The following is a 24,954-nucleotide window of genomic DNA, read 5'->3' on the forward strand; positions in this document are numbered from 1 at the left end:
TGTTGTAAAATTGGAGTATAATTATAGCCTCCCAGAGTTCTCAGCCTTTTGCCTACGGCCAGGGTAATGAATAGAATACAACATTTCCTTGATAAGCCCAACAGGATAATATGAAAGCGTCTCTTTTCAGCTTTTGATTTCTACAAGAGAGACAGTTTAAACAAGGAAGAAAGATCAATTGTCTTTATATTTTATTAGGGTAAATTAGCAAAGGAACCCTTTTGTGCTGACAAGGAAGATCTAACTACTTAAAAGAGACATCTGTTACAGCCACCAAAGAGAGTATTTATTCATCAGGAATCTAGGAAGTTATAAAGGGGAAGAGATTTTAAAGACTGGTTCTGACTTCTACACCTCCAATATGGTCACTATATATGTATCTCTTGAAATGTATGCATAGCTTTTATTATTGTTTGGAAGGCTACATGTTCATTTTTGTCTTCTCTTCTATTGGTATTATATCTATCTATCTATCTATCTATCTATCTATCTATCATCCATCCATCCATCCATCCATCCATCCATCCATCCATCCATCCATCATCTATGTCAGGCAATGGTGGGATTCAAATTTTTTTATTACTGGTTCTATGGGTTTGGCTTGGTGGGTGTGCTTGGTGGGTGTGGCAGGGGAAGGATACTGCAAAATCCCCATTCCCTCCCGAACAGGTGGGACTCGGGAGGCAGAGAACAGATGGGAGCGGAGCCACTCAAAGGTAGTATTTACCGTTTCTCCGAACTACTCAAAATGTCCAGTACCAGTTCTCCAGAACTGGTCAGAACCTGCTGAATACCACCTCTGATGTCATGGTTCCAAGCGATACACCCACAGCAAATAGAACTCCAAGTAGGGTCCACAAAGAATAGGTTTATTGTATATATCATATTGGCACAGACTGGTGAAAAGAGACTCTAAAGTTTCCCATGGTTTTCATCTAATTAAAAGTAAAAGTTTTCCCCCTTTCCCAAACAATCAGTCACATGGTCCAATCAAGGTGCTGTCAGGTTGCTTGGACACTCCTCCTCTCTTCAGCCACCTCTGGCAATGTCCTTGGTTCTCAGGGGTAACTATTTTGTTTTGGCTACACAACCCCAGCTATCTCTAGTCCCCCCTCCCTATCCCTCAGTACCATAGTGGCAAACTGAAGCTTCCAAGATGATCTCAGTCAGGCCAACTTCAGAGTTGACTATCTATCTATCATCTATCTATCATCTATCTATCTATCTATCTATCTATCTATCTATCTATCTATCTATCATCTGTCTATCTATCTATCATCTATCTATCTATCTATCTATCTATCTATCTATCTATCTATCTATCTATCTATCTATCATCTATCCATCCATCCATCCATCCATCCATCCATCCATCCATCTGTCTATCAGTCATCTATATCTATCTGTCTATCTTTCAGTCTGTCCATCTGTCCATCTGTCTCTATATCTATGGACCACATTTTTGGCGCTTTGCAACCGCATTCACACCAATTTGCAATGTCCTGCAGTCACATGGCTGCAATTTATGTTTCTGTTGGAAACCGGTCTCTACTTCTGTGGAATGGGGCAAAACCTGGCCCGTTGTGATCAATGGGTTCATTTAATGACTGTGGCATTCACTTAACGACTGTGATATTTTCTTAACTGCTGCCATGTTTACTTAATGACTGCTACAAAAAAGGTCATAAAATCAGATTGGGCATGTGATGACCGGCTTTACAACTGTCACAACTTACACACTTAATTGCCAGGCTCAATTCCAGTCATAAGTTGAAGATTAGGTAAAGGTTCCCCTCGCACATATGTGCTAGACATTCCCGACTCTAGGGGGCGATGCTCATCTCCATTTCAAAGCCGAAGAGCCAGCGCTGCCCGAAGACGTCTCCATGATCATGTGGCCGGCACGAGTAAATGCCAAAGGTGCACGGAATGCTGTTACCTTCCCACCAAAGGTGGTTCCTATTTTTCTACTTGCATTTTTACGTGCTTTCGAACTGCTAGGTTGGCAGAAGCTGGGACAAATAACGGGAGCTCACTCCATTATACAGCGCTAAGGATTCGAACCGCCGAACTGCCAACCTTTCTAATCGACAAGCTCAGCATCTTAGCCACTGAGCCACAGCATCCCCTTCAACTAGTTGAAGACTAGTTTTATACAAAATAAAAATCAGTGTACAACTTACTTTATGCAGCTGACAAGGGCACAGCTTTTTTCTTCTTCTAAGAATTTCTTGGGGGGGGGGGGAATCTTAAACGCAGTGTCTCTTTTCTTGGAAGAAACGTGGCACCCACTTATCCAGAAGCTCACAATCATATTTCCAAAGGGGTGTTTCTCAATACTGGTCACTTTAAGATGTGTGAATTTCAGTGCGCAGCTCGCTAGATCGTTTCCTGCTGGCTTTCCTGGAATTTGCTCACTGCCAGAGATGGGTTGAGAAGATAAGAAGACCTCATATCTGTGCCATCCTTCTCCTTAGTTCTAGTTTTTATATATTTTTCAAATGTTAATTGGTTTTCTATTTATAAATTGATTTTCTATTTTTATACCTTGGAAGCTGCCCAGAGTCGCCTTATTGAGGAGATGGGTGGCCTATAAATTTCATAAATGAATAAAAACTCCCAGAATTCCCCAGCTGGTCATGCCGGCTGGAGCATTCTGGGAGTTGAAGTCCATACAGCTTAAAGTCATCAAGATTTGAGAAATAGCAGTCTAGAGTCTTGCTCCTTTATAGAACCCTTCTCCAATTCAGCTTAAACAAATGTACCACATTGGTGTACAGGTAGTCCTCGACTTACGACCGCAATTGAGCCCAAAATTTCTGTTCTTAAGTGAGACATTTATTAAGTGAGTTTTGCCCCATTTTATGACCTTTCTTGGACACAGTTGCTAATTGAATCACTGCAGTTGGTAAGTTAGTCACATGGTTGTGTAGTGAATCTGGCTTCTCCATGGATTTTGCTTGTCAAAAGGTTGCAAAAGGGAATCCCATAACCTTGGGACACAAAGGTCATAAATATGAACCAGTAGCCAAGCATCTGAATTTTGATCACATGATCCTGTGGATCAGTGGTGGGTTTCAAATTTTTTTAGAACCTCTTCTGTAGGTGTGGCCTGCTTTGTGGGAGTGGCTTGCTGGCCATGTGATTGGGTGGGAGTGGCTTGGCAATCATGTGACTGGGTGGGCATGGCCAACTTGTAAAATGTGGTGAAACTCACTTAACAACACTCTTGTTTAGCAACCAAAATGTTGGCTCAGAAACTCTGGCATTTGAAGCACGCAAGTCTTAAAGCTGTCAAGTTACCCTTGCACCACTAACCCTTTAGAAAAAAAAAAAAACAGGGGTGTTCAAACATGACAGCTTTAAGACTTGTGGACTTCAACTCCCAGAATTCCTCCTCTTGCTCTTCATCTTGATGATGTGCAGATGGGCGGGGGGAGGAACCGGTTCTAAAGGGCACTGTAGATTTGTGGAACCTCTTCTATAGAAGAGGTTAGAACTGGCAGGAACCCACCCCTGCTGTGGATGCTACAAAGGTTGTGAAGTGTGAAAAATGGTCATCAATCACTTTTGTCAGGGCTGTTGTAACTTTGAACGGTCACTAAATGAACTGTTGTAAGTCGAGGACTCACCTGTACTTTTAACAAAGCATTTTCTAAAGCTGGGCCCAGGGACAAAATCTGCAATCTGTTGGAAAAAATGTCCTTTTGGGTTCAGTTCCAAGTGGGGAAAAATACACTGGAAACATGGAGGCTGCTTGGAAAGATGGTTTAATGGTGGACAATGGTGCACATGGTTTGAGCTCCTGAGCAGAATCTCCTGAGCAGAAAAGGGAAGAGATGCTGAGAGTCCCCGGGTTTTATGCCCTCTCCTGGGCTTTGAACTTCCTAGGGCACAGGAAGAGTATCTTGATTGGTAGCTGTCAGAGGTCACACAGTAGCTAGCTTTGTAGGTTATGTGCTAAGTTTGGTTGAAACTTGGTGGGCGGTGCAATGAAGGGCAATGAGATGGGGTAGATCTTGGTTATGTAGAATAGGCTGGCTCAGGCCTTAATGGCCCATTGACAAAGGGGGAGGGAGGAATTTCTGCCTCTTTGAGTTTCTACTTTTCTTTTTAGGGGAAATATTCTGCCCTTTTAATATTTCCTAAAATATTTAATTTTCTAGCAGAGGGGTGGGTTTTAGCTTCCTACACGGGAGCATAGGAACCTGTAAAAAGGAAATCAATGCAGAAAATCCAAGAAGAAATGACTGCGTAATTATGCTAATTCTTGACGGCTCCCTGGTTCTCCATGATCCCATATCATTTCTGACTCAAAATGAGGAAAGCACAACCGACCGTGTCATTTCCTGCTGTATCACTGGCTTTCCTGGAATTTGCTCAGTCAGCATAAGAAATCACACAAGATCAGAAATAGATTGGAAAGAGCCCAGGTGTGCCGTTATAAGGCTTAAGCGGATGATCTGACGCAGGCAAAGAAAAAAAGGGGGAAAAGTGAATGGATGCTCAACTACAGGAAATACCAGAGAAAGGTTTGCCAGAATGAGGGGAAAAGCTGCAACGGCTGATCAAACGTAATTGGTTTGGTTTTTTTAAAAAGATTCTCTGAGTAAGCTGGGATCAAAGCCAACGAACCCTAAGCCTGGCCCAGAGATTTATTTAGCGCTCAGTCCAAAGATGATTTCCAATTTAAGCCTTCCACTGTCAAGGCAGAGCACAGAACCTGCCAGGAATTGAAAGATAAAATGGAAAATTGGCACAGGAGGATGTCGAAATCTAGTATTCATCCCTCACCTTTTCCATAATAGCAATAGCAATAGCGCTTAGGCTTATACAACACTTGTTCTGACCTAGGCTTCCCGAGAGCATGAAGCAAACTTCTTGTCTCAACAAAAAACACTTTTATTAATTTACTGTGAATTCTGTTCATTCATATCCAGGGAGGATTTACAGTCACAGACCTTATCTGGCTTGGAGACCTGCCAAGCCGATATCTGCAAAACTTGGCAAGGAGCCTCGGAAAGTCACGAAGCAATTAAGCAAACTAATTGTCTCCTGCAAACTCCACTCCCCTTTCACTCCTCTTTTATTTCTTTATTCCTTTAATTTCTTCCATTCATCGTCCACCTGTGGCCTCACTTCCAAGTCGACCCCTGTTCAGAGAGGGATCACCTGGTGTCCTACCTTCCATCTCTGTTCTGCTGCCATAATGCACATGCAAGGATTAAATCAGCAAATAATAAGCAAAAGAACCATCTTTGCTATTTTACCCATAATAGTGTTTCTAATGGCCCAAGAAAGCCCCATGCTTTTAGTTATAGAGATATCTCGGTATATATAAATAATCAATAATCTGCTCTTTTACCCATTGTCTACTATTCATGATTCTTTTCTTCTCTGCCTGCTTTTAATCCCATTTTTTGCCAGTTAACTGTTTTTAGAATAGAATAGAATAGAATAGAATAAATTTAATTTGTTAGCCGCTCCCTCTCCAAAAGGACTCGGGGCGGCGTACAATAAAAAACCCATACATATATACATATACATACAATACATATACACATACATACAAACACATACATGTATCCGGAGGAGGTAACACTCGTTAAAAGCATAGTAATAATAGAATTAAAATTAACAATTAAAATACCCTCAGTTAAAATTACAAATTTAAAAAGACTGTCAGGAGGAATGGGATAAAACTATGGTTGAGCCAGGCCAGCTAATTGGAAAAGGTGGGTCTTGAGCTTTACACGGAAGGAGCGGAGATCGGAGGTAATCCTGATGTCAGGGGGGAGGTCATTCCACAGGGCTGGGCCCATCACAGAGAAGGCTCTGCTCCTAGGCGCCGCCCCCCGACACTGTTTAGTGGACGGCACCTGGAGAAGTCCCTCTCTGTGCGAGCGGATTGGTCGCAGGGATGTATGGGGCAGGATGCGATCCCGCAGGTAACTAGGTCCTGTGCCATGGAGCGCTTTAAAGATCGTAATCAAAACCTTGAAACGCACCCGATAGACCACAGGAAGCCAGTGCAGCTCGCGCAGGAGAGGTGTTACATGGGAGTATCTGGTACTCCCCATAATCACCCGCGTGGCCGCATTCTGGACCAACTGCAGTCTCCGAGTGCATCTCAAGAGAAGCCCCATGTAGAGAGCATTGCAGTAGTCTAGGCGAGACGTCACCAGCGCATGAGTGACTGTGCGTAAGGCATCCCGGTCCAATAGGGGGCGCAATTGGCGCACCAGGCGAACCTGGTGGAACGCCCCCCTTGCCACGGCTGTTACATGGTCGTCCATGGACAGCCGGGCATCCAGGAGGATGCCCAAATTGCGCGCCCGCTCCATGGGGGCCAGTTGCACGCCCCCGATGGCCAGAGATGGAAGCAACTGGTTGAACCGGGGGGCCGGAAGCCACAGCCACTCCGTCTTGGAGGGGTTGAGTTTGAGTCGGTTGTCATCCATCCAGACCCGTACGGCCTCCAAGCACCGGGACATCATTTCGACGGCCTCGTTGGGGTGGTTTGGGGTGGAAATGTACAGCTGAGTATCATCAGCATACAGATGATATCCCACCCCGAAACCATGAATGATCTTGCCCAGCGGCTTCATATATGTGTTGAACAGGAGCGGCGAGAGGACCGACCCCTGTGGCACCCCACAAGTGAGGGGGCTCAGGGTCGATCTCTGCTCCCCTGCCAACACACGTTGCGTCCGGCCGGAGAGGTAGGAGCCGAACCACCGTAAAACAGTGCCCCGAACCCCCAACCCCTCCAGCCGGTGCAACAGGATACCATGGTCGATGGTATCAAAAGCCGCCGAGAGATCTAATAGGACCAGGACAGAGGAACAACCCCTATCTCTGGCCCTCCAGAGATCATCAACCAACGCGACCAAGGCCGTCTCCGTGCTGTGCCCGGGTCGGAAGCCGGACTGGCGCGGGTCTAGATAATCATTTTCCTCCAGGTGTCGTGGAAACTGATAGGCCACCACACTCTCTACAACCTTTGCTAAAAAGGGAAGGTTGGACACAGGACGATAATTGGCTAGCTCCGTTGGGTCCAGGGAAGGCTTCTTGAGTAAGGGTCTCACCACCGCCTCTTTCAAGGCGGCTGGCAGAGACCCCTCGCCCAACGAAGCATTCACTAGTCCCAGGAGCCAGTCGCGTGTAACCTCCCAGGGTGCCAGTACAAGCCAGGAGGGGCACGGGTCCAATAAACATGTGGTAGGTCGCAGACGTCCACGTAACCTGTCCAAATCCTCGATGGCAACCAAGTCAAACTCCTCCCAGAGTGGTCTCTCAAGACTCGCCTCGGACGTCTCCACTAGACCACTGAAAGGGACCCATTCCCTCCGGATTTGAGCGATTTTATCCTGCAGATATTTCCCAAATTCCTCTGCCCTGCCCTGTAAAGGGGCTTCCCGCGGCCTCTGAAACAGAAGGGAGCGGGTCACCCGGAACAGGGCGGCAGGGCGGTTATCTGCGGATGCAATAAGAGAGGCACAATGTTGGCGTTTGGCCGCTCTTAATGCCACAAGGTACGTCCTTAAGTGGGTTCGTACCTGTGCTCGGTCAAATTCGGAGCGGGAGGATCTCCAACGACTCTCTAGGCGTCTCTTGTGGCATTTCATCACCCTTAGCTCCTCGGTAAACCAAGGGGCCAGGGTGGTTCGTTGCCGCAGGAGACGCCGCAAAGGCACCACTTGGTCTAGGGCCCCGGCAGTCGCATTATTCCATGCGGCTACCAGGTCCTCTACCCGGGGGCGGGTCAGGTCTACAGGAGGTGGCCCAAGCTCCATCTGGAACCTATCTGGTTCCATCAGGCGCTTGGGGCGGAACCATCTAATATCTTCCGGCTCTGCCTCCCCGCAGCGGGGGGTAGCACCAGGGAAGTCAAGTCGGAGAAGTGAGTGATCTGACCATGACAGGGGAGTAATAGTTAAATCCCCTATTCCCAGATCACTCATCCACTGGCCAGAGACAAAAACAAGGTCCAGTGTGTGGCCTCCCTCGTGTGTAGGGCCCTGAATCAATTGAGTCAGGTCCATGGCTGTCATGGAAGCCATGAACTCCCGAACCCCCTTGGATGCTTCTCCCACCGACGGCAGGTTGAAATCCCCCATCACTAGAAGTTTGGGGGTCTCAACCGCCACCGATGCGATCAGCTCGAGGAGTTCAGGCAGGGCCGCTGATGTATAGCGAGGAGCCAGGTATACTATCAGCAGGCCCAGCTGTCTCCCTGGGCCCCACCTCACGACAAGGGACTCACACCTGGATGTCTGCTGCACAGTGGACTCCCTCGGCTCTAAGTCTTCCCAGATAATCACTGCTACCCCACCGCCCCTTCCCTGGGCCCGAGGCTGGTGGAATGCTCGATAACCTGGTGGGCACATTTCCACGAGGGGTAGACCTCCCTCGTGGCCCAACCAGGTCTCAGTTATTCCTGCGAGGTCTGGCTCCCCCTCCAGAATTAGATCATTAATGAGGGGGGCCTTATTGACAACGGACCTCGCATTGCATAACAACAGCCTCAGGCCCTGGGTCTGTAGATCCTGACCACCTAGTGTGCGGGGGTTGGTACAAGCGACCGGGTGTGACCAACAACCACGGTCTCCCAACCGACTACGGGTTCTTAATCTGTCCTCGCACCTGCCCCTCCCTACGACCGTTGGTATCAAAAAGCCCTGTATAGGAATGATATCTTCCCTCTCCTCCCCCCTTCCACTCCTTCCTCTCTCGACCACACCTGGTGGCCTGGCTCTATCATCACTCCTGACCTGATCTACCCACCCCCCATCCCTGGAGCCCCTACAAATTCTTAAAAAACGATGAATTAAAAAAACCCTTAATTTACGCTTCCTCCACCTCTCTGGGTTAATAAACCCATCCTCAAGGTGGGCCCTCGAGAGGGCCGGAGGCCAAACCTGCGAGAGGGGGGACTCCCGCAGCCGCAGTAAATCGGACCTCGTGTGCGTGAGAATCATATAAAATCATACAGTTAAAACATAGGGGCAAGATGAATTACAGGTGCTGAAGATGGATCATGGTTTGTCAAAGAATTGTCCTTACCCTGGGTGGAAAGGGTAAGTTGGTGGGCTAGTCAACTAGCTGGATTTCTCTAGGGAGGGTCACGAGATTGTATAGGAGTCGATAAAGCAAGATGTTAAAAGGCAAAGCCATAGACACGTTGATAGAAAAAATAGATGAAGTTTGAAGTAATGGCAAGGGAGTCAGTACTCAATAAGGGTAGAAGGGAAAAAGTCACGCCTTCAGCAAATGTCCACCTATCCCCCTGGTATCTCTCCTGCATGATCAGGCCCAGGAAAGAATGGACATTTGCCTCCTCGGGAGCCCTGCAGCTCATCTTCCCGGGGGCTATTGTTCTCAAAACCGAGCCCGCCATGGTTTCCTGAGGCTTTCCAAACCTCCTACAATGGCAGCGCTCTCTAGCCCCCCCCCCGGACCTCGTTCTTCGTCTTATGACTCCCGTGAAGAACCAGGAGTTTGCCTTTGTTTAATATCTAAACATTGAGCTATTTTTTTATTTTTTTTGCTGGCTGGACTGAGCAATGCGTGTAGCAATCCTTCCAGCACAGTTTTTTAGTTGGCTTTAATTGTGGTTGTTCCAGCAAGGTCAGACATGATATGTCTGGATAATGTTTTATCAGCTGAGAAACCTTCAGTTTTTGGCTCCGTAACTGTTGTCTGTCAGCCAGCTAGCATAATTCTTCTCCTTCTTCACTCATGTCTTTCACATGTTTGAATCTCCACCGCTGTAGACTCTCACGTTTGTGTCTGCACAAAGATGAAGTAGAGTCTGGGATTTGCAAAGGTGTGCTTATGTTCCCTTGTTCGCTCTTCCTTTTCCCATTTCCTGAAGCAATTATGCAATTCTGTCCATGCAGTGCATCATTTCAGAAATACTAGAGAGTTTTAGTTGGAACAGATAAGAAGAAATGTTTGACAGAGAATATCAAAGCCAAATTTTTGCTGCCTCACATCTTGTGGGAGAATTTTTGTTTATGTGACACCGAACTTCACATACCCTTATTATGATATTTTCAGGCAAAAATGATGCCTGAGGACATGAAGGAATCCACACAACCAGCTTAACAAACAACTGTGCTTTTAATTGATTTTTTTTTAAACAAGGAAAATATAAATGTCTTTCCGTTTTCTGAACTGCATTGACAGGATACTAATTTACCCAAACCGTTCATCCCAGAACTGTCACATGAACCTGGGGCTTTGTTATCATTTTATGTAAAAAACATTGTGTGTGTGTGTGTGTGTGTGTGTGTGTGTGTGTGTGTGAGGTACCATATTTTTCGGTGTATAAGATGCACCAGAGTATAAGACGCACCAAGATTTTGAAGAGGTAAATTTTTTTAAAAAGTTTTTGCACTCTGCAGGCCTCCCAAATCCTCTACGTTCCTCATTTTTTTGTGAAAAATGGGGCATGCAGAGAGTTTGAGCAAAGTGCTTCTGGGGGTTGGGGGGGGGCAAAAAAAGATCCTAAAATTGAGTATAACTCACCTAACAACCATCTCGCTTTGTATTGGAAGCTCCAGTCCCAAATGTGGTCATGACTCAAGGGCTACCTGTACAGTACTTAATTCTGGAGACCCTGGATACAGCTCGCTTTACAGTATTTTTACTGTACAGTATTTTATTAGCTCTGGTGGCACAGTGGTTAGAATGCAGTATTGCAGGCTGACTGCCCGCTGCCAGGAGTTCGATCCTGACCGGCTCAAGGTTGACTCAGCCCTCCATCCTTCCGAGGCCGCTAAAACGAGGACTCAGATTGTTGGGGATGCAATATGCTGACTCTGTAAACCGCTGAGAGAGGCTATAAACAGGGGTGGTATTCAGCCAGTTCGCTCCGGTTTGGGCGTACCCGATGTTAATTTTACATCTGGTCCACCGAACCGGTTGTTGCAAGGACCGGCTAGCCCCGCCCTCCTCTCCCTTCCCAGGAGTCTCCACACAGCCCGTTCATCATGCCAGATAAGTGCGGGGCCCACACGGAGGTTCTGGGAGGGCAAAAAACAGGCCTCCAGGGAAGTCCGGAAATGGATGGATCCATTTCTGGCCTCCCGAGGGTCTCTGGAGCCCAAGGGAGGCCATTTTCACCCTCCCAGAGGCTCAAGAAGGGCAAAAACCAGGCAGAGAAACGGTTACTAACATTTTTCAATCCCACCCCTGGCTATAAAGCACTAAGAAGCAGTATATAAGTCCAAGAGCTATTGCTGTTGTTGTTGTTTTTTGAAAGGCCCAGATTGTCAGGGTTTAGCATCTGAATTCACATGGTGCTGCATCTATACAGCAAAGCATAGATGGAGCACCAACCAATGTCTTGTGGAAATCGGGAGTTACCAGGTGCTTCTCCACTGATTTAAATGCTGCTAGTTCATAAGAAGTTCTAGGCTGCATAAACAGAGGGATAGAATCAAGATCACGCGAAGTGTTAATACCACTTTATAAGGCCTTGGTAAGGCCACACTTGGAATTCTGCATTCAGTTTTGGTCGCCACGATGTAGAAAAGATGTGGAGACTCTAGAAAGAGTGCAGAGAAGAGCAACAAAGTTGATTAGGGGACTGGAGACTAAAACATATGAAGAACGGTTGCAGGAACTGGGTATGTTTAGCTTAAGAGAAAGAAGGACTAGGGGAGACATGATAGCAGTGTTCCAATATCTCAGGGGTTGCCACAAAGAAGAGGGAGTCAAACTATTCTCCAAAGCATCTGAGGGTAGAACAAGAAGCAATGGGTGGAAACTAATCAAGGAGAGAAGCAACTTAGAACTGAGGAGAAACTTCCTGACAGTGAGAACAATTAATCAGTGGAACAGCTTGCCTCCAGAAGTTGTGAATGCCCCAACACTGGAAGTCTTTAAGAAGATGTTGGATAGCCATTTGTCTGAAACGGTATAGGGTTTCCTGCCTAGGCAGGGGGTTGGACTAGAAGACCTCCAAGGTCCCTTCCAACCCTACTACTATTGTATAGAAAGTGCTCTGGAGCAGGAGTGTCCACCCGTATAGTAAACACAGTCAGGACAATAGCTCCGATGACGCAATCAATGCTCCACCTGTCTTTTAATGTGACTCAAAACACACATAAAATTTTGTTATAGACCATCTCCGCTATCTTGACTTTTCTTTACTATACCCCTTGGACTCTCCGCTTTGAAGGCTGCAAAGAGGGAGAAGAGAATTCTGCAAGAAACCTAGCCTGTCTTTATCAAACTGAAACTGAGTTTGGTCACAGATGGCTTCTCTCACATTATAGGCATGTGCCACGGATGCTCTTTTAAAATGGCTACGCCGGGAAGAAGTTCGTCCAAATGGAGGCAACTGTTGAATCACGCGGTATTGCAATAAGCTGGGTCTACATAAAGAGCATTTGCATACGAAGAACAATACATGGGCTTCATTAGTACTTTGGTGGTATGGGCGGTCGTTGTACATTTTATGAGATTTTTTTTTAATTGGAGTCTTCAAAATACTGGAATACAAAACAACCAGTGCAATGAAAATATTAATAATAAAACTGGAGAAGATTTTAAAAAAACATGAAAAGACTTGCAAATAGAAATAGAACGACTTTGGCAAAAAAAACCACCAATGGTGGCAATAAGCACCTTGGGGCCCATCACCTGAAGACCATAGGCATTGACAAATTCACCCTTAGTCAATTGCAAAAGGCAGCTTTACTCAGAACAGCTTACATAAGATAAGATAACCTTGATTACCATTTTTTATTGTGAGCACGCTGGCCTACATTAAAAAGGAAATTCTGTTGCCTCCTCTCAAAAGTCTTACAATAATACAATAGCAGAGTTGGAGGGGACCTTGGGGGTCTTCTAGTCCAACCCCCTGTCTATGCAGGAAACCCTATACCATTTCAGACAAATGGCTAGCCAACATCTTCTTAAAGACTTCCAGTGTTGGGGCATTCACAACTTCTGGATGCAAGCTGTTCCACTGATTAATTGATCTAACTATCAGGAAGTTTCTCCTCAGTTCTAAGTTACTTCTCTCCTTGATTAGTTTCCACCCATTGCTTCTTGTTCTACCCTCAGGTGCCTTGGAGAATAGTTTGACTCCCTCTTCTTTGTGGCAACCCCTGAGATATTGGAACACTGCTATCATGTCTCCCCTAGTCCTTCTTTCTCTTAAGCTAAACATACCCAGTTCCTGCAACCGTTCTTCATATGTTTTAGTCTCCAGTCCCCTAATCATCTTTGTGTACTCCATGTGTACTCCATTTGCGTGAGCGTGTGTCCCACCGCTCATGCAGACTCTCTCATCTCCCCCACCTCCACTGATGTGCAACGGTGGAAAGGCTTCTCTCCTTGATTAGTTTCCACCCATTGCTTCTTGTTCTACCCTCAGGTGCCTTGGAAAATAGTTTGACTCCCTCTTCTTTGTGGCAACCCCAAAAGAAAGTATATACCTACCCATACACATATATAAAACACATATACACATATTGCACACATACACAAACACACAAACATGTTAATCACTGTCCATTTTGAATACATAGCGGAAAGAAGAAACTTGAGAGTCCACAAGGTTGATGCTATATGGAACAAAACTGTGAGTGAACCTGCATGTTCTGCTTCGGATACCACGAAGCCTCCTCCCAGAAGGTAAGAAGGAAAACAGGTCGTGAAGAGGATGTGTAGCGTCCCAGATAATCCTGCGGAAAGAAGGAAGTGAACTACCAATAATCTTTTCTGCCCTCCTCACCACTTTCTGCTCCACCTTCCTGTCCAGACAATAATGCAATATGACAGGATGCTCTTGATCGTCCCTCTATAGAAAGTGGTAAGGACAGAAGGAAGTAAGATGCATTCCTGCAAAGATATCTATAACACCATCAAGCATCAACTTCTACCTATCCCAGGTTCCTGGAAAGGACTCGATAGGTGGATAAAAATGCCAAATCCAGTGCAAACATCTGGCTGACTGTGTGACAAACAGCCATAATAATAATAATAACAGGCAGAGCATCCTGTTCTCCCCCAGGAAGATTTCTGTAGGCACCTGGAATATCAGTTTATTAATCACAGGCCTCCACCCACATATATGATAGAATTGCCAGTTGCAAAGTTTCAAAATTATCCTATTACTTTCCTCATGTGACAAAAAAAAAGCAATTAGTCATTTAGTTTAAGATGATTTTTCTTAAAAAAATTAAAATTATAGAAAAGTTTATGTAAATTTTCCCAAACTGAAGTCAGTTGTGCCTTCAGATGCTAGCCTGTTTTATTTTTCTGGCTATTTTATTTCATAAAATAGTAATTGGGTCTGGGAAGTCGGTCACTAAGCGACATGACTGTGCCAATTTACAATGGCAGCTATGACAGTCCCAGTTGCGGTAGTTAAGCAAATCTTGTAAGGGGTGCACTGCAGTGGCTCAACGACGCTGGAGCTCCAGCAGTTCGAGTCCTAACATTGTGTGGTGGGATGAGCTCCCATCACTTGCCTCAGCTTCTGCCCACCTAGCAGTTCAAAAGCATACTTCATGTGAGTAGATAAATAGGTACCACTTCAGTAGGAAAGCGAGATGGCACTTCGTGTGGACAGTCAGAATCCTGCCGGACCTTCCTAGTTGTGATGTTTGATGGAGAGGGAAAAGATCCTGGATGATACTGCAGGATGCCATTCATCTTTCTTTCTGGTATGGAGTTAGTCTGCCTCCTGTGGCACACCTTGTAAAGCGTGAGAGCTTGAACCAAACAGGGTAGCCAAAGTACTAATCTGAATTAGCACGGTAGTCTCTTGGTTAATGTAACATCGCCATGTGCCAAATAAGTAAATAATGGCAGCATTGTGTATTCACCTGATCACCATTTGCGACCTCTTGCTAGCTTCCCCGTTGATTTTGCTTATTGGAAGCTGACACGAGTAATCGTGTGATGGGGGACACTGCAACATTGCAATTGCACACCAGATGCCAAGTAGCCCACATTGCAATCGTCTGACCATGGGGATGCTGCGATAACTCCAACCACGATAACCCATGGTAAGTGCCCCTTGTTCGGCACCATGATAATTTCAAACATTTAATGAACGAGTGGACATTAAGTGAGGACTACCTGTATTATTTTACTTATCATGTTTTTCCACTGTTGCTCATTTTTGCAGAGCAATTTGGAAGCTCTGCTGAAGAACGATAAATAAACCTTTTCACGCAATGATCACACGTTCAGAGGCAAATGCATACAAATAAATGCATTTGATTGACTAATTAGGTCCATCAATTGATTGTTGATGCCTATTGACTACACTGATAGAATTCTCTCCATGATCATCTATCTCCATCCTGGCCCTTCAGGGCTTTCAATGGTGGATCCATTGCCCCATGACTGACTCCATCCATGCCGGTTGTCCTCTTCTTCTCTTTCCTGCCATTTTATCAGAAGGATAATTTCAGGTTGGTGATATGAGTCTTGAGTAAGAACTCTGGGTTGATTTTTAGAATAGAATAGAATAGAATAGAATGGAATGGAATGGAATAGAATAGAATAGAATAGAATGGAATGGAATGGAATGGAATGGAATGGAATGGAATAGAATAGAATTCTTTATTGGCCAAGTGTGATTGGACACATGGAAATTGTCTTTGATGCCATAAGTGGGAGGAGATGGGTGATAGGAACGATAAGAAGATTAATAGTAGTACAGACTTAATAAGTTATTGACAGTGTTGTGGGAATTAGTTGTTAAGCAGAGTGATGGCATTCGGGGGGGGGGGACTCTCTTTGTGTCTAGTTGTTCTTGTGTGCAGTGCCCTATAGCGTCGTTTTGAAAGTATGAGTTGAAACAATTTCTATGTCCAGGATGTAAGAGATCTGTAGATATTTTCACAGCCCCCTTTTTGACTCGTGCAGTATACAGGTCCTCAGTGGAAGGCAGGTTGGTAGTAATTGTTTTTTCTGCAGGTCTAATTCTCCTCTGAAGTCTGTCTCTGTCTTATTGGGTTGCAGAACCAAACCAGACAGTTATAGAGGTGCAGATGACAGACTCAATAATCCCTCTGTAGAATGATCCATTAGTTTGTTTTCTTGCCTGTCCATGGTATTCTCAAAGATCACATTCAGGTTTTTTTTTCTCAACTAGTCTATGCTGTTTTGTGTTGGACTACAGCTCCCTTTGTTTCAATACAGCTGTGTTTTAGAATGATAGGAAATATAGGCTAATGCATCTGGAGGGCGTTAATTTGGAACAGGATGTTTGTCTTTTTAATCAACTTACTGTTGACCTTTAATCACTGAGTAGTCCTTAACTACACATTAGAACAGTCAACGTACTCCTAATCCGTCTAGTTTTAACATGCATATACGCAGAATGAGTAATAAAGCTGAACTAGCAATGTCTTGATCGGGAACTCTTCAGAAAGTTTTGTTCTTCGACCCAAAGAGCAGATAAACAAAGCAGATGAGTAATAAAAAAGAAAAAAAATAGGACACACGAAATCTCTTTGTTTCACAAAGGTGTTCCCTCAGGTACAGTTTTCATAATAGACAATAGTTTAGCTCTAGCCTAACTTTAACTGGCAGACAGAAAGTCTGCTGAAAAACAAAAACAGAAAACACCTATCTCAAAAGCAAGCAGCCAATTTGTTAAATTGGGGACTGGAAGTAAAAAGCAATGGAGAAAACGCCTAGGAAACTATTTTATTTATTACATTTTTATCTTGCCTTTGTGCTTATACGCCACTTATTGTAGTTTCCAAATTTTCACCTGGACTTTGACACGTGGATAAAGTGTTTTTTTTTTCTGCTCACGCTCTGAATTCTAAAACATCTTTCTGATATTATTTATGGATGCGTTTTCTTTTATCGCTTCCACGGTTTTTGTTTTGAAAGAAATTGCGTAATTTTCCCAGAGCGTTTTGGGTTATTGGATGGATTAGAAATCATGATGATGATGATGATGATGATGATAATGGTAATGATGTGTAGAAAGTTAGCACTCACCCTAGAAGAATGAAATATTTTGAGAAATATTAAAAATATTAAAAATTTAAAAAATATTAAAAAGGCAGGATATAATATATTCCCTTGAAGAGAAATAAAAATCCTAAATGAAACAGAAACAGATATTTGATGCCCATTAAGAAAGACTGGGCCAGCCTCTATACAAGACAAAAGACCTCCAACTCCAGGGTGATGGAAGACCCTCCAGGACATAATAGGATTAACCCATTTAGCAGCAGAGCTCACCACATGGCACATTACATCAGAGTCCAAACTTCAAGCAAACCTGGGAGCTCAGACAACCTCAGCTATGACCCTTGCATAGCCCCATGGGAGTCTGACAGCAGCCAATAGAACACATGTTCTTGCACAGGAACAGGAAGCTCAAGTTCCAACCCCAAGAGAAGGTATAAAAAATCCCCACTCTCAACTCCATGTGGTCAGCTGCCATGTGGTCACCCCAACGAGGCCGTTGAAATGATGTCCCGGTGTCTGGAGGCCGTACGGGTCTGGATGGATGGCAACCGACTAAAACTCAACCCTTCCAAGACGGAGTGGCTGTGGCTTCTGGCCTCCCGGTTCAACCAGTTGCTTCCATCTCTGGCCATTGGGGGCGAGCAACTGGCCCCCGTGGAACGGGTGCGCAATTTGGGCGTCCTCCTGGATGCCCGGCTGTCCATGGATGACCATGTAACAGCCGTGGCAAGGGGGGCGTTCCATCAGGTTCGCCTGATGCGCCAATTGCGCCCCTTATTGGACTGGGATGCCCTACGCACAGTCACCCACGCGCTGGTGACGTCTCGCCTGAACTACTGCAATGCTCTCTACATGGGGCTTCCCTTGAGATGCACTCGGAGGCTGCAGTTGGTCCAGAATGCGGCCGCGCGGGTGATTATGGGGAGGACTAGATACTCCCCTGTAACACCTCTCCTGCGCGAGCTGCACTGGCTTCCTGTAGTCTACCGAGTGCGTTTCAAGGTTTTGATTGCAATCTTTAAAGCGCTTCATGGCACAGGACCTAGTTACATGCAGGATCGCATCCTGCCCCATACATCCCTACGACCAATCCGCTCACACAGAGAGGGACTTCTTCGGGTGCCGTCCACTAAACAGTGTCGGGGGGCGACACCCAGGAGCAGAGCCTTCTCTGTGATGGGCCCAGCCCTGTGGAATGACCTCCCCCGTGACATCAGGATTACTTCCGATCTCCGCTCCTTCCGTGTACAACTGAAGACCCACCTCTTTCAATTATCTGGCCTGGCTCAACCGTAAATTTTTTCTTATTCCTCCTGACAGTCCTTTTAAATTTTTAAAATGTGTTATTATTAATGGGGTTTTTAATGGTGATTTTTAACTGTCCAAATGTGATGTAATTTGTTACCTCCTCCGTGCATGTATGTCTTTGTATATGTGTGTATTTGGATGTTTATGTGATTGTACATATGTTTTATGTTTTTATATGTCCTATTGTACGCCGCCCCGAGTCCTGTGTGGAAAGGGAGCGGCTAATAAATTCAAATTTATTATTATTTATTATTTAAGGACCATCCATGTGGTTCTGCTTCATCATTAAACCATCTTTCCAATCAGCCTCCTTGTTTCCAGTGTCTTCCTCCTGGCTTGGAACTGAACCAGATGGATATTTCTCCCAAAAGATGATAACAGCAGTTTCAGTTCCATAAACACTGTTTTTGGGGAGGTTGACCTTCTGTTACCCTTTGCTGATTGTCCCATGATCATTGTTCCTGTAATCAATGCAATCAATGAAGTAAAAAGAGAGAACTCGTGCTATTTATTAACTTCTCTTGGTTGTAAGACCTCACATGGATACAGTTATTGCCTCTTAATCTACACTGTCTTTACCTAGATTTTACTTTTACAAGCTGAGATTCCAGAGAAAGAAAATTAGCAGGCATTGCAACAAAACAAGAAGGGAGGGTCTCGTACAATGCTATCTTTCTCTTTTATTGCCCATCTCATTATTTCTCTGGCTGCACACACTGGAGCAGGGGTCACTAACCTTTCAGACCTCAGGGACAACTAAATTCATAATTTTAAATCCTGTGGACTACTAATATGAATTAGTCGCAGGATGGGGTCCTTCAGGTACTTAGCTTGGCTGCCTGTTAGTGGATAGAAGCACCCAGGGTCAACCCTAGGTTTGCTGTCCATTGCAGCTTGGAATCTTTAATACAGCAAAAAATGAACTTTTATTTTGTAGCCAGCCCAGACGCTAGATTCCCCCCCCCCCTTGCAAACTCTGTATTTCGAGGAGCTCGGCTGACGTTTCGTGCGTCGCTCACTGAAGCGCCTTGACTCCCAAGGAGGGAGGGAGGGAATGGCTGGAGCTACTAAACAAACAGCCAAGCTAAGTGCCTGAAGGACCCCATCCCATCAGCGAATGGAAGTAATTGCTTCAGAGGGCTGTATCCGGTCAGGGGGCTATAGATCCTTGATTTAGTGCTATATAAAAAATGCAAAGATTTTTCTGCGGACCACCAAAAGTTTCTGCGGATCACCAGTTGGTGACCCCTGTTTTGGACACACAGACACCAGCAAAAAAACCAAAGAACATCTCCTCAAAATCTTGATTTTCCTTCAGTTTTGCGGGATCGTATCCTGCCCCATACATCCCTTTGGCCGATTCGCTCACACAGAGAGGGACTCCTCCGGGTGGCGTCCACTAGGCTGTGCCAGCGGGTGACGCCTAGGGGAAGGGCCTTCTCTGTGTTGGGCCCGACCCTCTGGAATTACCTTCCCCTCGACATTAGAATGACTATGGATCTCTGCTCCTTCCGTCAGAAACTTAAAACCCACCTATTCCAGCTAGCCGGCTTGGCCTAATTCCACCTTTCCCACCTCAGTTTTATTTCTAAATTTTTAGGATTGGTTTTAGGGTCTGTTTTTAATTTTTATAAATTCGTACAGGGGTTGTTTAATTTGATTTTTAGCTATGTATATGATTGTTTGTATGGTTTTTTAAAATTTATTCCTGTACACCGCCCCGAGTCCCTCCGGGGAGAGGGGGCGGTCTAGAAATCTAATAAATTATTAATTATTATTATTAGTTAAAAAACTCTGGAAGTAAAACGGGACCATTGCAAGGTAGAAACTCACACTACTGCACCGTAAGAGCCATAGAGGCACATCCGATTGAAGAAATGGTAAAAATCTCCATGCAATAGAACTCTATTTTGCTAGGTTTTCCCCCGCTCCAGTTTTGGCCTTCAGGTATTCTCAGAAAAACAAACAAACAAACAAACAAACAAAGGGTCAGCTCAGTGCTTTGTTTACCCACATGCTGTCTGGGGAATTCTGGGATTTGAAGTCCACACAATGATCATAAAAGTTGCTGAAGTTAAGAAAGCCTGCTTTAGAAAAAGCGGAGATGCTTCTTTTCTTCAGCCTCTCCTGAATAAATCCTTCTCTGCTAGGGGAAGCAAAAATAAGTAAATAATATTAGCATTTAAAAAAAAAATCCTTAAGACGCATTCTCTCAACGGCCTTGCACACTCTGTACTTGTTCTTCTTAACAGCATTCCGAACATTTCAGAGTTTAGCTGGAAACCTTGGTGGGCCTTGCCCTCTTGCGAAATTTGTTTCCAATTACTTTGAGTGTCTTCGGCTCCAAAGACATCCCTTTACTGCCTGTGTCCCTGTTCAGAACGGAAGAGAATAGCAGAGTTGGAAAGGACCTTGGAGGTCTTCTAATCCAACCCACTGCTTAAGCAGGAGAGAGACCCTATACCAGGGGTGTCCAAAGTTGGCAACTTTAAGACTTGTGGACTTCAACTCCCAGAATTCCCCAGCCAGCCATGCTGGCTGGGGAATTCTGGGAGTTGAAGTCCACAAGTCTTAAAGTTCCCAAGTTTGGACACCCCTGCCCTATACTGTTGGAAGAAATGTCCTGCTGGGTCCAGTTCCAAGTGGGGAGAAAGATACTGGAAACAATGGTGGCTTTTTGGAAAGATGGTTTTAATGGTGGACAGGATTACATGCCTTGAAGATGTTGGGTGAAGAAGAAGAAAAAAAGGGAAGAGTTTTATACCCTCTCCGAGTTTTTGAATGTGAGCTTGTATTCTGATTGTTTGTCAGACTCCCATGGGGCCATGCAGGGGCAACTCTGAGTCCCAAGCTTGGTTGAGCCTTGCTGGGTGATATAATATTCCCAGGTGCCTTGTGGTGAGATGGGTAGAGGGCTAATCTTACCTTTGTTGGATCTTGAGTGAGGGCATTTGCCTATGAATAGACCTAGCTATCTCTTTATCTCTTAAGTGCGGGCATCTGCTGTGGGCTATTGAGGAGGGTGGGGGCTATTAAGAGTGAGTCTGTTTCCTGCCTAAAAACTTGTTTCCCCATTTCTCATCCAGGGAAATATAATATTCTGCCTTTTTAATATTTCCTGGAATATTTCATTTTTCTAGGAGAGGGGTGGGTGCTAACTTCCTACAATACCATTCCAGACAAGTGGTTGTCCAGTCTCTTCTTAAAAGTCTCCAGTGATGGAGCACCCACAATTTCTGACAGCAAGCCATTCTACCGGTTAATTGTTCTCAACGGTTAGGAAATTTCTCCTTAGTTTTAGAGTTGCTTCTCTCCTTCCATAGTTTCCATCCATTGTTTCTTATCCTGCCTTCTGGTGCTTTGGAAAATAGGTTGAGCCTATTTTGGCAGCCACTCATATATGGCGGCCACCCATCAAATATTGGAACTCTGCTATTATGTCATCCCTAGTCCATCTTCTCACTAGACTAGACAGAAATATAATTTAATTCCTAGACATTACAGAAAGATGTTCATGTGTTACACAAACGACAGATAAGGGGTGTGGGAAGGTCCCCATATGCGCTGGCAATGGAAGCACCACAAGAGTAGGATAAATCAACTTTTCACCTATCCTTAATATGTTAAAACCTTTTGCAATTTGGATATATAAAACTGCGCTTTTCTAATGCTTTTTGCACGTGTCTTCTTTAAACCCCGGGATAAAAAGCAAATTAAATGCAATTCACGCTTAATTTGTGGGCTTTAAAGAAGTATTTGCACACTTCATCACAAATATAGGTCTGATGCTGTGGTGCGGTTGAAAAATGGGCTTTGATTCTGCACCAGTTATCTTCAGCTATGAAAGGAAAACAAATCAAATATCAACTATGAGCCGGTGCCTTCCATGTAAGTAGGGCATCAGCTCCAGTAATCCCCAGATATTAGGCTTGGTTGAGAGTTGGTCTAAGCTTCTGAAAGGCACTGGAGAAGAGAAAGCTGAAAAGGGAGATTTTATAGCTATTTCTTTTCCTCCCCATGGCCAAGAGTAACGGCATTTACATTAGAATGGTTAACTTGGTTTCTGAATTCCTGCAATGCATTGAACCATTAAGGAACCAAATGGACTCCATTTGTTTATGACACTGCAGGCAAAACGAAGGGAGGAAAATTTTTTAGCCTTCGGTTGTGTGAACACAGTTACTGAGACTTTTAACTGCTTCTGGTCTATGGGATAGACAAACCCAGCAGCCGCAGAGTTTGCGTACGTGTGAGTTAAATTAAGGGAATGGTGTGGCATTAACAAAAACCTTCCCTAGATTCAATCTCCAGATGTGATTTTTCAATGAAGAACAATGGTAGAAGGAATCTAATCTAGGAATTCATAACATCTTTATGTTTTTCAGAATATTGTAAGAAAAGCCAATTGTCACAAGATGCGTCATATGACTCGTACCTCCTTGGGGTGTGTGCATGCAACATCACCATGCTCATCGAAAAAAAGAGGTGCTCAGCCTGTTCCCCACTGCTCCCACAACACTGGACAGTAAGAATTATAATGTCAGCCATTATAATCATATTCAATTCTCATTAAATCAGCATATCCTGACATCTCCAGCCTGCTGGGCAAGCAAAGGAAATAGCAAGGAGAATAAGAAGACCATTAGCTCTTCACATTCACATGAGTTGGAGACCAATTGCGCCAAAAGAATGTATCTAACATAAAAAACGTCATCAAAAAAGAACAACAAAGAATAATCTTTCTGCACCAACTCAGAAACTCAGATCTCTCTGCGCCAGCTCAAACTGCCTAAAGAGCTCCTGATTCAGTTCTAAAGAGGAATTATTGAGTCTGTCATCTGTACCTCCATAACTGTCTGGTTTGGCTCTGCAACCAAACAAGACAGACACAGACTTCAGAGGATAATTAGAACTGCAGAAAAAACAATTGCTATCAACTGCCTCCCATTAAGAACCTTTATACTGCATGAGTCAAAAAGGGGGCTGTGAAAATATCTACAGACCCTTTGCATCCTGGAAATAAATTGTGTCAACTTCTACCCTCAAAACGAAGCTATAGGGCACTGCACACCCAAACAACTAGACACAAGGACAGTTTTCCTCCCGAATGCTATCACTCTGCTTAACAACTAATTCCCACAACACTGTCAATAATTTACCAAGAATGTATTACTATTATTCTTCTCTTCCTTCCTAGTATCTATCTTTTCCCACTTATGACTATAATCAGGTTGCTTGTATCTTTCAATTTCTATTGTTTTATTGTTCTAGTGTGATTTGATTGCTTATTAGTAACCTTGGCTATCATTAAGCGTTGCATCTTATGATTCTTGATTAATGTATTCTATTTATTTTTTCTTTATGTACACTGAGAGCATCTGCACCAAAGAAAAATTCCTTGTGTGTCCAATCACACTTGGCCAATAAAGAATTCTATTCTATTCGAAATTTACGCTGCTGGGTAGAACGATGATTTTTCCAGAGTTTAAAATCAAACTAGAAGCATGTTTCAGATTCCCACCTTTCAAATTTATCCTGCAATGGGCTGCTCTAAGATTAGAATGCTCACCTTTGTCCTATGCAGCATAAACTGATTTGATTCAGAAGATTGAGCATCCAAATAGTTTCATTTGGCTCTGATTAGATTGTTTTAAAGTTTATTTGCAAAACAGTGGAGGCGGTCATCGTAACACTGCTCACTAAGCTCAAACTATTTAGACTCTCTCTCCCCCTCCCTCTGTGTTAGGGGAGGAAGAGAGGGGCTGGAAAGGGAGAATCATGGAATTAAATGGTAAAAGCTGCCAGATTTTCATTTCTCTGGAAGGAAAAGAAGAAAAGGAGTATTTGTCATGCTAATCTAATACTTAAAAGAAAAGAGGGGATGGGCCAACCATTAGAAAGACAATGCACAGTGTCATTCGAAATTATTTGTTGCAAAATCTCCAGAAAGATCTGCAGCGGCCATTGTTAGGTGTTTGTGAACACACAAGAGCGCTAAGTAACTGAGAGAGGAATGAGGAACTGTCAATCACAATCGTTTCCAACACTATCATCTAGAACAGATTATGCAACCAGATTGTGAGGTCTGTCAGACTAGTCATTTATCAACTAACCATTTCCTTGGTGATTAATCCTTAATGCGGGCAGGCCTTATATCAGGGGTGTCCAAACTTGGCAACTTTAAGACTTGTGGACTTCAACTCCCAGAATTCCCCAGCCAGCAGAGCTGGGAGTTGAAGTCCACAAGTCTTAAAGTTGCCAAGTTTGGACACCCCTGCCTTATATCATTACAGACAAGCTGGCTGACATTATAAATCTCTAGTCAAAAAAACAACTTCCTACTTCTGTGGATGTATCAGGTGACTGCATTTAAAGGGCCATATGTATGGTAGTAGTTTTTTATTTAGTCGATGCTTTAAACCAGGGGTCACCAACCTGTCGGACTTCAGGGACCATTAAATTCATAATTTTAAATCCCATGGACCACTAATACGATCTGCCTAATGACGAACTGGGTCGGAGTTGCTAGGTGGTCATGTGACTGGGTGGGTGTGGCCAACTCAGTGTCACTCATGGCGAGGGGCGCCTCACCAGCCTCTACTCACCACTCCTCACCTGCCCGCCCAGACTCCTTAGGGCCCCAACAGGAAGCAGTTGCTGGAGCTAATCAGCCACTATGAG

The sequence above is a fragment of the Natrix helvetica genome (assembly GCF_964273705.1).
Source record: "Natrix helvetica genome assembly, chromosome: 4".
NCBI lineage: Eukaryota > Metazoa > Chordata > Lepidosauria > Squamata > Natricidae > Natrix > Natrix helvetica.